The following is an 11897-nucleotide window of genomic DNA, read 5'->3' on the forward strand; positions in this document are numbered from 1 at the left end:
GAAAGATTTCTGAAAATTAAGGTCCTACCCTCAAAGACATCTCTTCAAACCAATTCCTTTAGTTTGAGGAAAGAATAAGGAAGGAATTCTATAAAGAAGTGGCCTTAAAAACCCCTATAACCGACTACCCAATAAGGATTCCTCTATTTCGAACTCCGGCGAGAAATCATATTTTGACGAACTTTGGAGGCACACATCTTAGGCTATGATCCACAAAAAGATATGAAATCAAGCCTTAGCTCTTCCTTGTAACGTCATTTTAAGTTTCATGAAGAAATCAAGGGGGGAAATATTGTGGATGGAGCAGTGGAGGAGTGGTTTCAGGCACCGGCAACCACGGTCGCGAGCGACTTCTTCTTGTCCAGAGGAAGAAGATAATAACGTCGTCAGTTCAACTTAACCAACCTTGTCAATCCAGAATCTAACCCTCTCTCAGTTTTTCCCAATTCTAACCCTCTAATAATTTTGAGGTAATTCAGATACCAGAAGCTCGAGAACGAAAGTCTGAATGTGGACGGTGATGTAATAAGTCATCTTAGACTTTTCTTGAGAAATACTTGTAGGAATCACTCAAATTTCTGTATGAACCTTACTACAAGTGTGAGTTAAGGATATATAAAAGAAAAACTCAAAGAACCAAGAGTTAAAGGCCCTAAAACGATCAAATTACTTAGGATTTAAATAATGTTAAATTAACACACTAAATGAACTCTACTACCTATGAAATTTTAATGCTAAGCATGGTATGCTAAAGTTATACATGAAATTTGATGGTCATTAGATAAGGTTAAGTAGCTAAACCAAGTGACAGTGTAAAATGACTATAATGCCCCTAAGGTAATCTACTTTCGGTTCATGATCTAGATGACCTCCAAATGCTATCAAACTTTGTATTAGACCTTATTGTATGATGTTTGATAATTTTGTTAAGTTTGAAATTTATTGAATACATTATGTAGCTAAATCAAGAATTAAAGTGTAAAATAACCAAAAGGCCCCTTAAGATATTTCAAGGTCTAAACATGCTCCAAATGACTTACTACTTTCTAGAAGACCTAATCTAAGGACATGAAGATATGTTAAAGATTTAAAAGTTGATTAGAACAAGTTTAGAAAGTTAGGACCCAAGAAACACCTTAAGACTCAAGATTCTTCCCGAACCCTCTAAAAAATTTATTATAACTCTATGGCTTTCTAGAATAACTTTGGCTTGTTTCTATGATGGGTTCATAAGCTAAAGAATGTACCCCTCCAAGAACACTAAGGAAAACATAAAATGTTTATGACTGAGAACCCAAGAAAGGTACCACACCAACTCTACCACTATCAAAATAAGATATTGCAATCCATGTCTTTAAAGTTCTCATGAAAGAATACACTACCACTATCTAAGATATTGCAATCCATATCTCAAAGTTCTCATGAAAGAATACTAAGTAATACTCTAATCATATGGAAAGTGGCCCATGATCTCCCGCCACGTGGTGCTTTTAGAGGCCTTCCTCTTCTAGGTGGGATGCCTTGCACCGTATTTTTTTTAGCAGCATGTCATGTTTGACCTCATATTTCACTAACCTAAATGAGATGCCTTACCCATTCCGCTCGTAAACTACCAGCTTCTATCCGGAACCGAACCTCTATTCTCTGAACTACTTCACGAACCAGATTGAACTCTTTTCCTCTCCTGCCTGTATGTAAGAAAGATTAATGAGAGAGACTGAACCTATCCCACTAATAAATGGCCTTTATAGTGAAGGGAGAGGAACGAAGCAGCTCGATCGATAGGGAGAGGAAAGACTCTCGATTCATTCTTGTTTACGAACTAAACTTAATAACTTGTCCCTTCTTGCTTGAACCTTGTTATGGGTACCCTATTCATGATTTGCAGGACTTCATGTTCATGTTTTACACTGATCACCTAACCTTTATGGTCTTTCATGGGGAGTAATTTAGGATCATGTTAGGGACAAGAAAAGAGTAAATTACCTTGGTCATGAATCAAGAACCTCCTAAGACCTCCCACGGTACAACATGTTCATGACTCAGACTATGCGGCTTAGAATGTATGAAACCTTGAGCGTAGGTATTCAGACTATGCCGCTTGGAACGTATGAAGCCTTGGACATAGGTATTCAAGTTGTATCACAGGGGAAGCCTTTGATGCAGGGTCAAACTACATCGCTTGGAACGTAAGAAGTTTTGGATGTAGGTTTCCATACTATGCCGCTTGGAACGCATGAAGCCTTGAGCATAGGTTTTCAGACCGTCACTTGGAACACATGAAGCCTTGGACGTAGGTTAAAATTGTGTCGCTAGGAACACATGAAGCCTTGGACACAGGTTGTCAGGTTCATAGACCTTTCATCATGTTTTTGTGTTTCAAGGTGCACAAGCATTTATAGCCGAGATGACCATAATGATGGTGTTAAAGTGTTAACTGATCCGTATTTGAAACTTGGAGGCATCTTCCTTCCTTAGTTGTGGCAGATGGTTCAGCAAGCAAAATGAATAGCCGATTTGCACTCATAATTGACTCTGTCATTTTTCCTTTTTTGTGGATGATAAATGCTACATACACCATCTTTGAACAACACTGCTACTCCTTTTTCTTCTAATTGTCTAACGCTCAAGAGATTAATTTTGAGTTCAGGTACCCAATACACATTACTAATAGTGTAACGAACCCCATACAAAGTTAATTTCACTCCACCCTTTCCAGTAACTTTCATACTATTATTTTCAAGCTTGACAGTGTGGGAAAACGTATTGTCCAAGCTTGAAAACATACCTTCATTTACACACATATGGTTTGAGCAATCAGAATCTAAGAACCAAGCATCACTCTTTTTTGCTTCATGTCTTTCATACGAGCCATTAACAACATTTCATCTTCTCTTCCAGCTCTGCATAATTCAATTCCTTACTCATCTTTGGACATTCATATTGAAAATGACCTAAGTCATGACACCTATAACATTCAACAGTTGCTTTGTTGAAAGTTGATCTTTCTCTTCTGTGTCCTCTGCTCCTATAAGTTCCTCTTCCTCTATTTATTTTCGTTCGACCTTCGATTTTTAGAACTTGCTCCTCTCCATTAATGTTGGATATTCAAAATTTTTGTTCATGTATCACTAATGAATTTTATAATTCATCAATGGACATGTTATCAGTATCTTTGAACTCTTCAACTAATACTACAACATAAGTAAATTTTTCAGTTAAAGTACATAGAATTTTTTTCTACAATTTTTTTGACTGACATATCTTCTCCATTGCTTCTCATCTTGTTGGAGATTATCATCACTCTTGCAAAATAATTTTAGAGACAACTCTACTCTGATACCAATGGTCACAATCACACTTTTCTTGGTAGCAGATTTAGTGATTGTGTGACACTCGCTCTCAGCACTAAGTGAGTCAAGCCAACTTAGGATTGGTGATCGTGCGGAACTCACTCTCAAACTTAGGATTAGTGATTGTGCGAAACTCACTCTCAGTACTAAGTGAGTCAAGCCAACTTAGGATCTCATCGCCTACAACTCAACAACGTATGCTAGGTCTCTAGCCCAATTTTGAGAAAGTTTTAGAAAACAGGAGTGGAGAAATTTTAAAAGAGAGCTTGAAAACAAAGATTGCAAGAAAGATTGAAAACAAAGATTGAAAACAATATTATATGACTACAAACAAAAGGCAACATAACGACTTAAATAACATATAGCTTTTCGAATAGTGAGAATTTGACAACTAGTCGTATCCCCTTATAGCACATTTTGAGGCAATTCATGTCTGATAAGCCTAAACGTGATTTCACCGAAGGGTCATACAAAATCTAAATGTGAGAAGTTAACGATTCGTCGCACCCCCTACAGTACATTCTAAAGCATTTCATATCTACCATGCATAGACAAGTTTCTGCCGAAACGTCACTTAAAAAAGACAAGAAAATCATACACCATGAAAGCAATAAAGGAAAGCGATAAAGTTACAAGGCAAGAGTTTTGGCATGTAATGGACATGCAACTTGTACAACACGTCTAGGATAAACATGACCTAGTCGCACGTATGGGCTAGCTGGTGAGCCCATACTCGCACGTATGGGCTGTGTATATAGTATATGGTACACGTTCAAAATTACCCGTTAGGACAGCTACCTAGGGAAAACGAAATGAAAGATAGGGCCCATCATCTCATTGCATGTGATTGTTGCATTTAACCCCAATAGTGAGGGTCACTTACTGAGTATTTCTTTAAATACTCAAGTCATTCATGTGCTACTACATTTTTTAGGTTAAGGCAAGGCATTCCTGTACGGCTGACAACGACATCGCAACTCGAGACCATGGCACATGAATAGGATAGTGGTATTTATTTTCTTAGACTTAAGGCTAGAATAGGATGTTTTAAACTTAAACGCTTATTTATTTTATTTTGGGTCTTTTGTTGTGTCGTTTTAAAGATGTTTCGAAACACGTAAGTCCATGGCTGTGTTTTAAGATAAAGGTTATGTTTTATGAAATTTTAATGAAGTCTTCCACATTCAATGTTTATGGTACGTATACATACCTTAAATTAAGTAGAAAATTTGGAGTCATTAAACTTTCTCTCTCTCTCTTTTCTTTTCCTTTTCTCGTAGGTTTGTCTAGACCCCTCAAAGTGGTGTGTGTGGGGGCAAAATAATCTTTTTTTGCGGTACGTTGACTTTGACCCCAATTTTTTATTAAATCACCATTTTTTAAAAAAATCTTTTTCGAAACTCCTCGATGTGTCTCGAGCATTTTTTTTCCTTATGCACCGATTTGAAAAATCATGCTCTAAGACTTCCAATAAAATCTAGAAACTCCTAAAAGTAAAGATAGAGCTAGTTATAAATAAGTGCAAGTTGTACCTGTTGCGCGGGAGGTGTTACATTTGGATCATTACTTCTTATTCTCAAGACTTATGGGTTGGGTTGGAGAATGAATCATTCTTTTACAAGGTATGAAAACCTCTCCTTACCAGGTTTTTAAAACATTGAGGGGATGATCGAAAGGGAAAATCAAAAGAAAATATCTGCTAGCAGTGCGCTTGGGCCGTTACAGAAATCCTCCTCTAAAAACTAGTATCGCATAAGCATAATGGATATCCTTACATGTAAGTAAAACTTGCAAATCAAGTTTCAATAAGAATTTTGAAACCTTAACTATAGTAATGCTTTTGAAATCATAACTCATAAAAAGACAAATAGAAAAATGTACTACTTTCCAAACTAAGAGTATCTATAGATTAGATTGAGTTGAGTTAAGAGAATTTTTAGATTGAACTCCATTGTTCAGTTGAAAACCATAACTAAAATATTTATTTATTTTTAATCTTAAAATTTGTAAATCATGTTTATGGGGAGTTGAGAATAAATAATAAAAAAGTAATTATATAATTAAAAAAAATGAAATAAATATATGTCTATAAAATTATATCCTAAGTAAAAATATATATATTTTAAAATTAACAATAAATTCGAATTGGTTCGGTTCAATCCAATCTAATTTTACTGAATCCATGAACCTACTAAATCTATAAAATTTTTCATTATTTGAATCCAAATCAACCTAAATAAGTTCATAATCCACCCAAAAACTCGATGAGTTAGGTTGAACGAATTTCACTAGTCATTGAGTTTTTTCACCATCCCTATCCAAAACTCTTGTATCTCATTTCAATAATACTTGGGGTGATGTTATATGTCATTACCATTGACTTAAACTCATGTTGACATCCCTAAAGAACAAAGTTAGGTGAACATAAATTTGGTAGTTTTCTGTGGCATTAAAGGACACCAAAACTCCAACTCTGTTCTTTTCCTATATAAGAACCTCCATAGTTCACAACTTTCTCACACAAACAAGACAATACTTCTCTTGTTATCTTCACCTTTTAAGTCGTATTTTTCTACAAACAATTGCAGCAATGTCCCTCAATGCTGCCACAAGGAAGTTAGCAGTTGTATTCCTTGTCTGCTTAGCCATTTTTTCACCATCGACCAAGACCCTCGTGACAGCAAACTTTGATGCTGATTTCAGTATCGTTGGTTGCATTCCCTTTATTGCAGAAGGAGCAATGTGTGTGATAGAAGCGTGTTAACATCAAATCGATCATATCAATACATATGACACGTGCTGAACTACGGGACACGTGTTAACATCAAATATAACCATGCCAATAGTAAGGTCACTCACTTGGATAGCCTTGACTGAAGTTTTATCTAATTCCAAGTTAGCTTGCTTTCGTCCCTCGAATTCACCCTATTAAAGATGTTCATCAAATTCCTTCGATTCATCCAACCGTTGTGTGACAGACATTTAAGCCTGTGAACTTTCTCCCTTTGATATTTTGATGCTGAATCAAGATCTTGTTTTAATTCCTTATGGACAAGAATTGAGTGAGGTAGGGATTAGTTTCTCAAAACCCATGGAAGAAAAATGTTTGATACAAGTTTTAGTTATTCTAGAAAGTCATAAAGTCATAATAAATTTTTTAAAAGATTCTTGAAGAGTCTTGAGTTTCGAAGGTCATCTAGATTATAAACGGAATGTATATTACTTTAGGAGCATTATAGTAATTTTACACTATTAATTATTAATCTTTTCATGGGCAAGTAATAACCCAAATGGTCCATAATATAAAAAAGATTAAAATAAACATACGACCAATTGAGTTAAGGGTGAATGACATAATTGCTTCATACATTTAATTTGTCTTTTCATGTGCAAGTAATAACTCAGATGGTCGATCATATAAAAAAGATTAAAACAAAAATCTGACCTACCGGATTCGTACCAGTGACCTAAGGATTTACAACAAGTCTACGGACCAACTACAGTCCTCCGCTCCACCAACTAAGCTAAGGTCGGTGAAAGACATAATTGCTTCATACATTTAATTATTCTTTTCATGTGCAAGTAATAACTCAAATGGTCCATAATATAAAAACAAGTGACCTAAGGATTTACTAAGAGTCTATTGACCCAACACAGTTCTCTGCTCTACCAACTAAGCTAAGGTCGGTGAATCGCTTATTTCTTCATTTGCAAGTAATAACCTAAAGGGTCCATAATATATGGATAATGTTTGGTGCCTTATCGTGATAAGGCTATTGATACATCCATTTGTAATTGTTACAAATAATTTGATCCACATCGTTCATGTGTAGACATGTGAGTAGGGGTGTAATGACCCTTATTTCCTACTGAAATAGAGTCGCTACCATATGTGAGCATGGGCCCACCACGACACATACGTGGGTAATCTTGTGTACTACTTCTCTGCACACGACACACACATGCGAGCATGCGTCCACCAGGCGGGCTCGCACACCCCTTAGGCTTGCTGGTCGGGCTAGCTCCTCTAAACTGTAGTCGGACACTCGAAGGAAACAACGACCGTCGTTGCACCATGCTAAACATGATGGCCATTTCAATCTCACAATGTACGCATCCGTACTCATCATAAAGGGGAAGTATCTCAATGCACGTGAACATACAATAATGCATGAGGTCCCCATATTTTTCATGGTAATAAATCAGACAACTCTCCATTATTTCGTCACATATTACTTTTAGTAATATGCATACATAACCTTTCATAAATCATCTCATTCATAACATAACTTTCAAATCATAGCATGGGGTTGTGATTCGTAGCCTTTCTTTATGTCCAAACATTTCATAGTGTAACGACCCTAGATTTCTACTAATCTAAACTTGCTGCTGTCATCATAAAACACTGTCACTTACATTTTCAAAAGCGTCTTTAAAATAACATAAAGAAATACCGAATAAAACAAATAAAAACATTAAAAGTAAAAACACCCTATACTAACTTAAGTCTAAGAAAATTAAATACCACTATCTTATACACGTGTCATGGTTTTTACTTGTGATGTTGTAGTCAGTCGTACAGAAGTGTCTTGTCTTTGCCTGAAATAGAAGTATCACACGAAGTATTTTAAGACATACTCATAAGTGACCCCACTATTAGAGTCAGGAAATGCAAACACATGCAACTCATGATATTGAACCTATCGTTAAAACCATCATAGGGGTAGCCTCCAGTTCTGACAAAATTTGATGTGTAGTACTTTCCTACACACAACCCGCACAAGCGAATGTGGATCCCCAGGTGGTTTGCACCCCTCTAGACCCATCATAGTCAAGTTGGTTGTCCGTAGCGACGTCTAGAGGTCAGCAGACCCTTGATTATCATGTGAGGCATGATCATCATCATTATCATCATTGTGTATGCATCCATACTCATCATCATAAATGGAGAAGTAGCCCGATATATATGTACAATGCATGAGGTCCCTATGTTTTCATTTTTAAATCATCTTTGAGACACCCTATACACGGTTTACATATTACTCTAAGTAATATGTATGCATTATTTTAATATGGAATAACGTCATATTAAGTCATCTCATCATCATACATCTTACATTGTAATGTTATCATACATACATCATCATCATCATGTCGTCATCATCATATCATCACCATAGCATCACCATATAACATCATCGTATAACGTCATATAACATCATATAGTATCATCATATAACATAGTCACGTCATATTATATCATAATCTCATCATCATATAATATAGTCACATCATCATATAATATAAAGCATAGAGGATATGTGGAAGGGCCACTGGGCATGTGTCGTCATATGTAACGACCCTAAAGTTTCACATACTCAGAGTCACTACTAATGTCTCATGCTCATCTCTAATGAGGAAATATAACTCTTACATGAACATCATTTATAACTTAATCTTCGAAAAATGCATAAAACAACTTCTTTTCTGGAATACACAGCTACGATCTTACATGTTTAAATATGAAATCCTGAATTTAGAGAAAATAAAAACAAATATAAAATAATTTAAAACAATGAAATGCAAAACAAACTATTCTAACTTAAGACTACGAATTTAAATATGAGTCTACCCTATGCACGTGCCACAATCTCTGCTCGCGATGCCGCCGCCCTCCGTACAAGTGCGCCTTGCCTTTACCTGAAAAATGATGTGGCATACGGCATAAGTATTTCGAAGAATACTGTAAGTGACCTCATTATACGGGGCCATGCAAATGCAAACACATGCAATCATGATTTAGGGACCTATCTCTAATCATCACAAGGGTGGCCTCCAGTCTCGAACAAATAGGATGTGTAGTACTTCCCTACACACGATTTACACGTGCGAGTGTGAATCTCCAGGGCGCTCGCACACTCCCTGGACCTTCTAGTCAAGATAATCTATAGCGACGTCCGAAGGTCAGCGAAATCCCACTGTATCATGTGCCTCATGAACACCCTCATCTATGCGCGCATGGGCACTCGTGCGCATTCGCACTCATCATCATACTGTGCGCGTCCACACTCATCATCTCTAGGGGAAGTAGCCCTATGCTTATGAACATACAATATGCATGAGGTCCCTCTAAATCTATCGTAATGTCTCTTCTAACACAACCCTCTAGTCTCATCTCTTTGTTACTCTAGGTAACACATACTCTTGAATATTTATATTAATATCATTTTCATGCTCTTAGGGTTATGTTCTATGTCGGTCTAACGACATGATGCAATATGACACTCATCATCATATAACATGCTCAATATGGAAAACATTATAATATTAAGGTAAACGTCACGTAATCATCATACTCATCATATTGCCATAAAGTGCATCAAGCATATCAAGTATGTCATTCATCAAAATATATATACTACGCACATCATCAAGCATCATAACTCATACATCATCATACAATACAGCTCATACATCGTCACAACTCATACATCATCACATACTATCATATGACATCGTACGACACAGTTCATACATCATCATAATTCATACAAACAATTTTTAGCCTATCCTATAGTAAGGTCACTTACTTGGTTAGCTTACATTGGTGTTACCCATTTATCTTTAATGAAAGTTCGATTTTGTCATTTGTATCCAAGCCAACCTATATAAACCATGACGTCAATTTCAATTCTCTAAATTTTACAATGGTCCATGTATTAAACTTCATGTGTGCATTAGAGACTTTATTGAGTATTGAATAATTGTATAAAGGAAAAGATCTATGGTTTCATCTAAGATCTAGCCAAATTAGCTAAAATGTCACCCTGAAGCCATCAGAAAATTAATTCTCCGATTAGCTTCGAACCGCTCAAATGGGATGAGAGGAAGACCAAGGGACCTCCCTTTTACACTAGAGCCAATTCCCTTCTTTCTCAACATAACCAATGTGGGGACAACTTTTAATATATATATATATATATATATATATATATATATATATNTCCCCCTTTCTTGTATTTTTTTTTTTCCCCAATGGGTTTGGTTTATTATATGGGGTATCATATATAATGATTTTGTATAAGACTGATCCAACAAATATTTAATTTCTGTTTATAAATCCGTTAATTGAGAAGATTTATATTTCATATGATGATTATATGTGACTCGATTTTAATCCTGAGTGAGTTATGAACTTTTTCGTGGGAGGGCTTGTCCTTTGATTTGCATGGGTGAGAATGACTCTTGTAGCTTATTCAATATATCTTCCATTTTTGGGACTTGACCAAATAATATCATGAGTTCTTCGGTATAAAGAAAGTAGATGATTTGTTCTCTTAAGTGCTGATTTCAGAACTTGAATAATGGGGTCATACGCTCTCATTAGCCTGAGAGGGACTTGATTTATGATTGAATCATAAACAAATTGTTCATTAGAGAATCATTGATACTTAAGGTGAAAGATGTAATTATAAGGATAAAAAAGACTTTTGATCCAACTGTAATTATGAACAACTCGTGAATAATTAATTGACTTGTTAGTGATGATTATGTCAATAAACATAACTTGTTCTATAGTGCATAAGAGTGCAACTCTAATAGTTCAGTTCCCTATAGTTAATAAATGAAAATTGATTAATTAAAAAGTTCAATTAATTAAATTTCTATTATCGGAGGTTATAATCCTAGCTCACAGTAATACAAATTTTTTTTTTAATAAAAATTATCTCATTAATATTTAATATATTAAGTGTAAAGGATAAAATAAGTTTAATTTTAATTTAAAAGATTCAAATTAATATTTAATATATTAATATATTAAATAAATAAATTTAATTTGAAGAGTTGAAATTAATATTTAGTATATTAGATATGTTAAATATAAATTGAAAAAAAATTATTAATTTGAATTGTTTAAATATATATTTAATATATTAGATATATTAAAAGAAAAAAATATATTTATTCTATTTGATAGATTAAATATTAGAACAATTAATGTATGGACCAATGTGGTTCAAATTAGTTAAATAGAAACCTAAATTTAGCACCTAATGACCGAGACATTCTCCTTATAGACCAATAGAGTCCTTCAAATATACTTTGTTCTCATTCACATACATTTCTATAAATATTTCTAGGAGGTCACCGAACATAAAATTGCTCAAATTAAAGTGCGCATAACTATAGAGTTCCTATGATTGAGCCACTGAAAAGGAAGATATACCTTGCAGTAACTTCAATTTCAGTCTTTCTTAATCATCATATCTTCAATATCACTCATACTTGAACACGATCTTGGTTCATTCATGTACCCTCTTTACCCAAGTGTCACAAAACCAGTCTACCAGAGGGTTAAAATCCAAAAGAATGCATGTGGGTTGGTTTGGCTGACATGACCAGTTCAATTGAATCGATCATTTCATTATCTTCAACCTTCAGACTAAGGAAAGATGCTAAACCCCGTGGCTTTCTTGCTCTGGAACTCACCTTTTATAGCCTTGTACAATGGTTATTTCTCTTTGATTCTTTCTACAAACTTGT

This window comes from Cucurbita pepo, unplaced genomic scaffold, assembly GCF_002806865.2.
Source record: "Cucurbita pepo subsp. pepo cultivar mu-cu-16 unplaced genomic scaffold, ASM280686v2 Cp4.1_scaffold000259, whole genome shotgun sequence".
NCBI classification, from domain to species: Eukaryota; Viridiplantae; Streptophyta; class Magnoliopsida; order Cucurbitales; family Cucurbitaceae; genus Cucurbita; species Cucurbita pepo.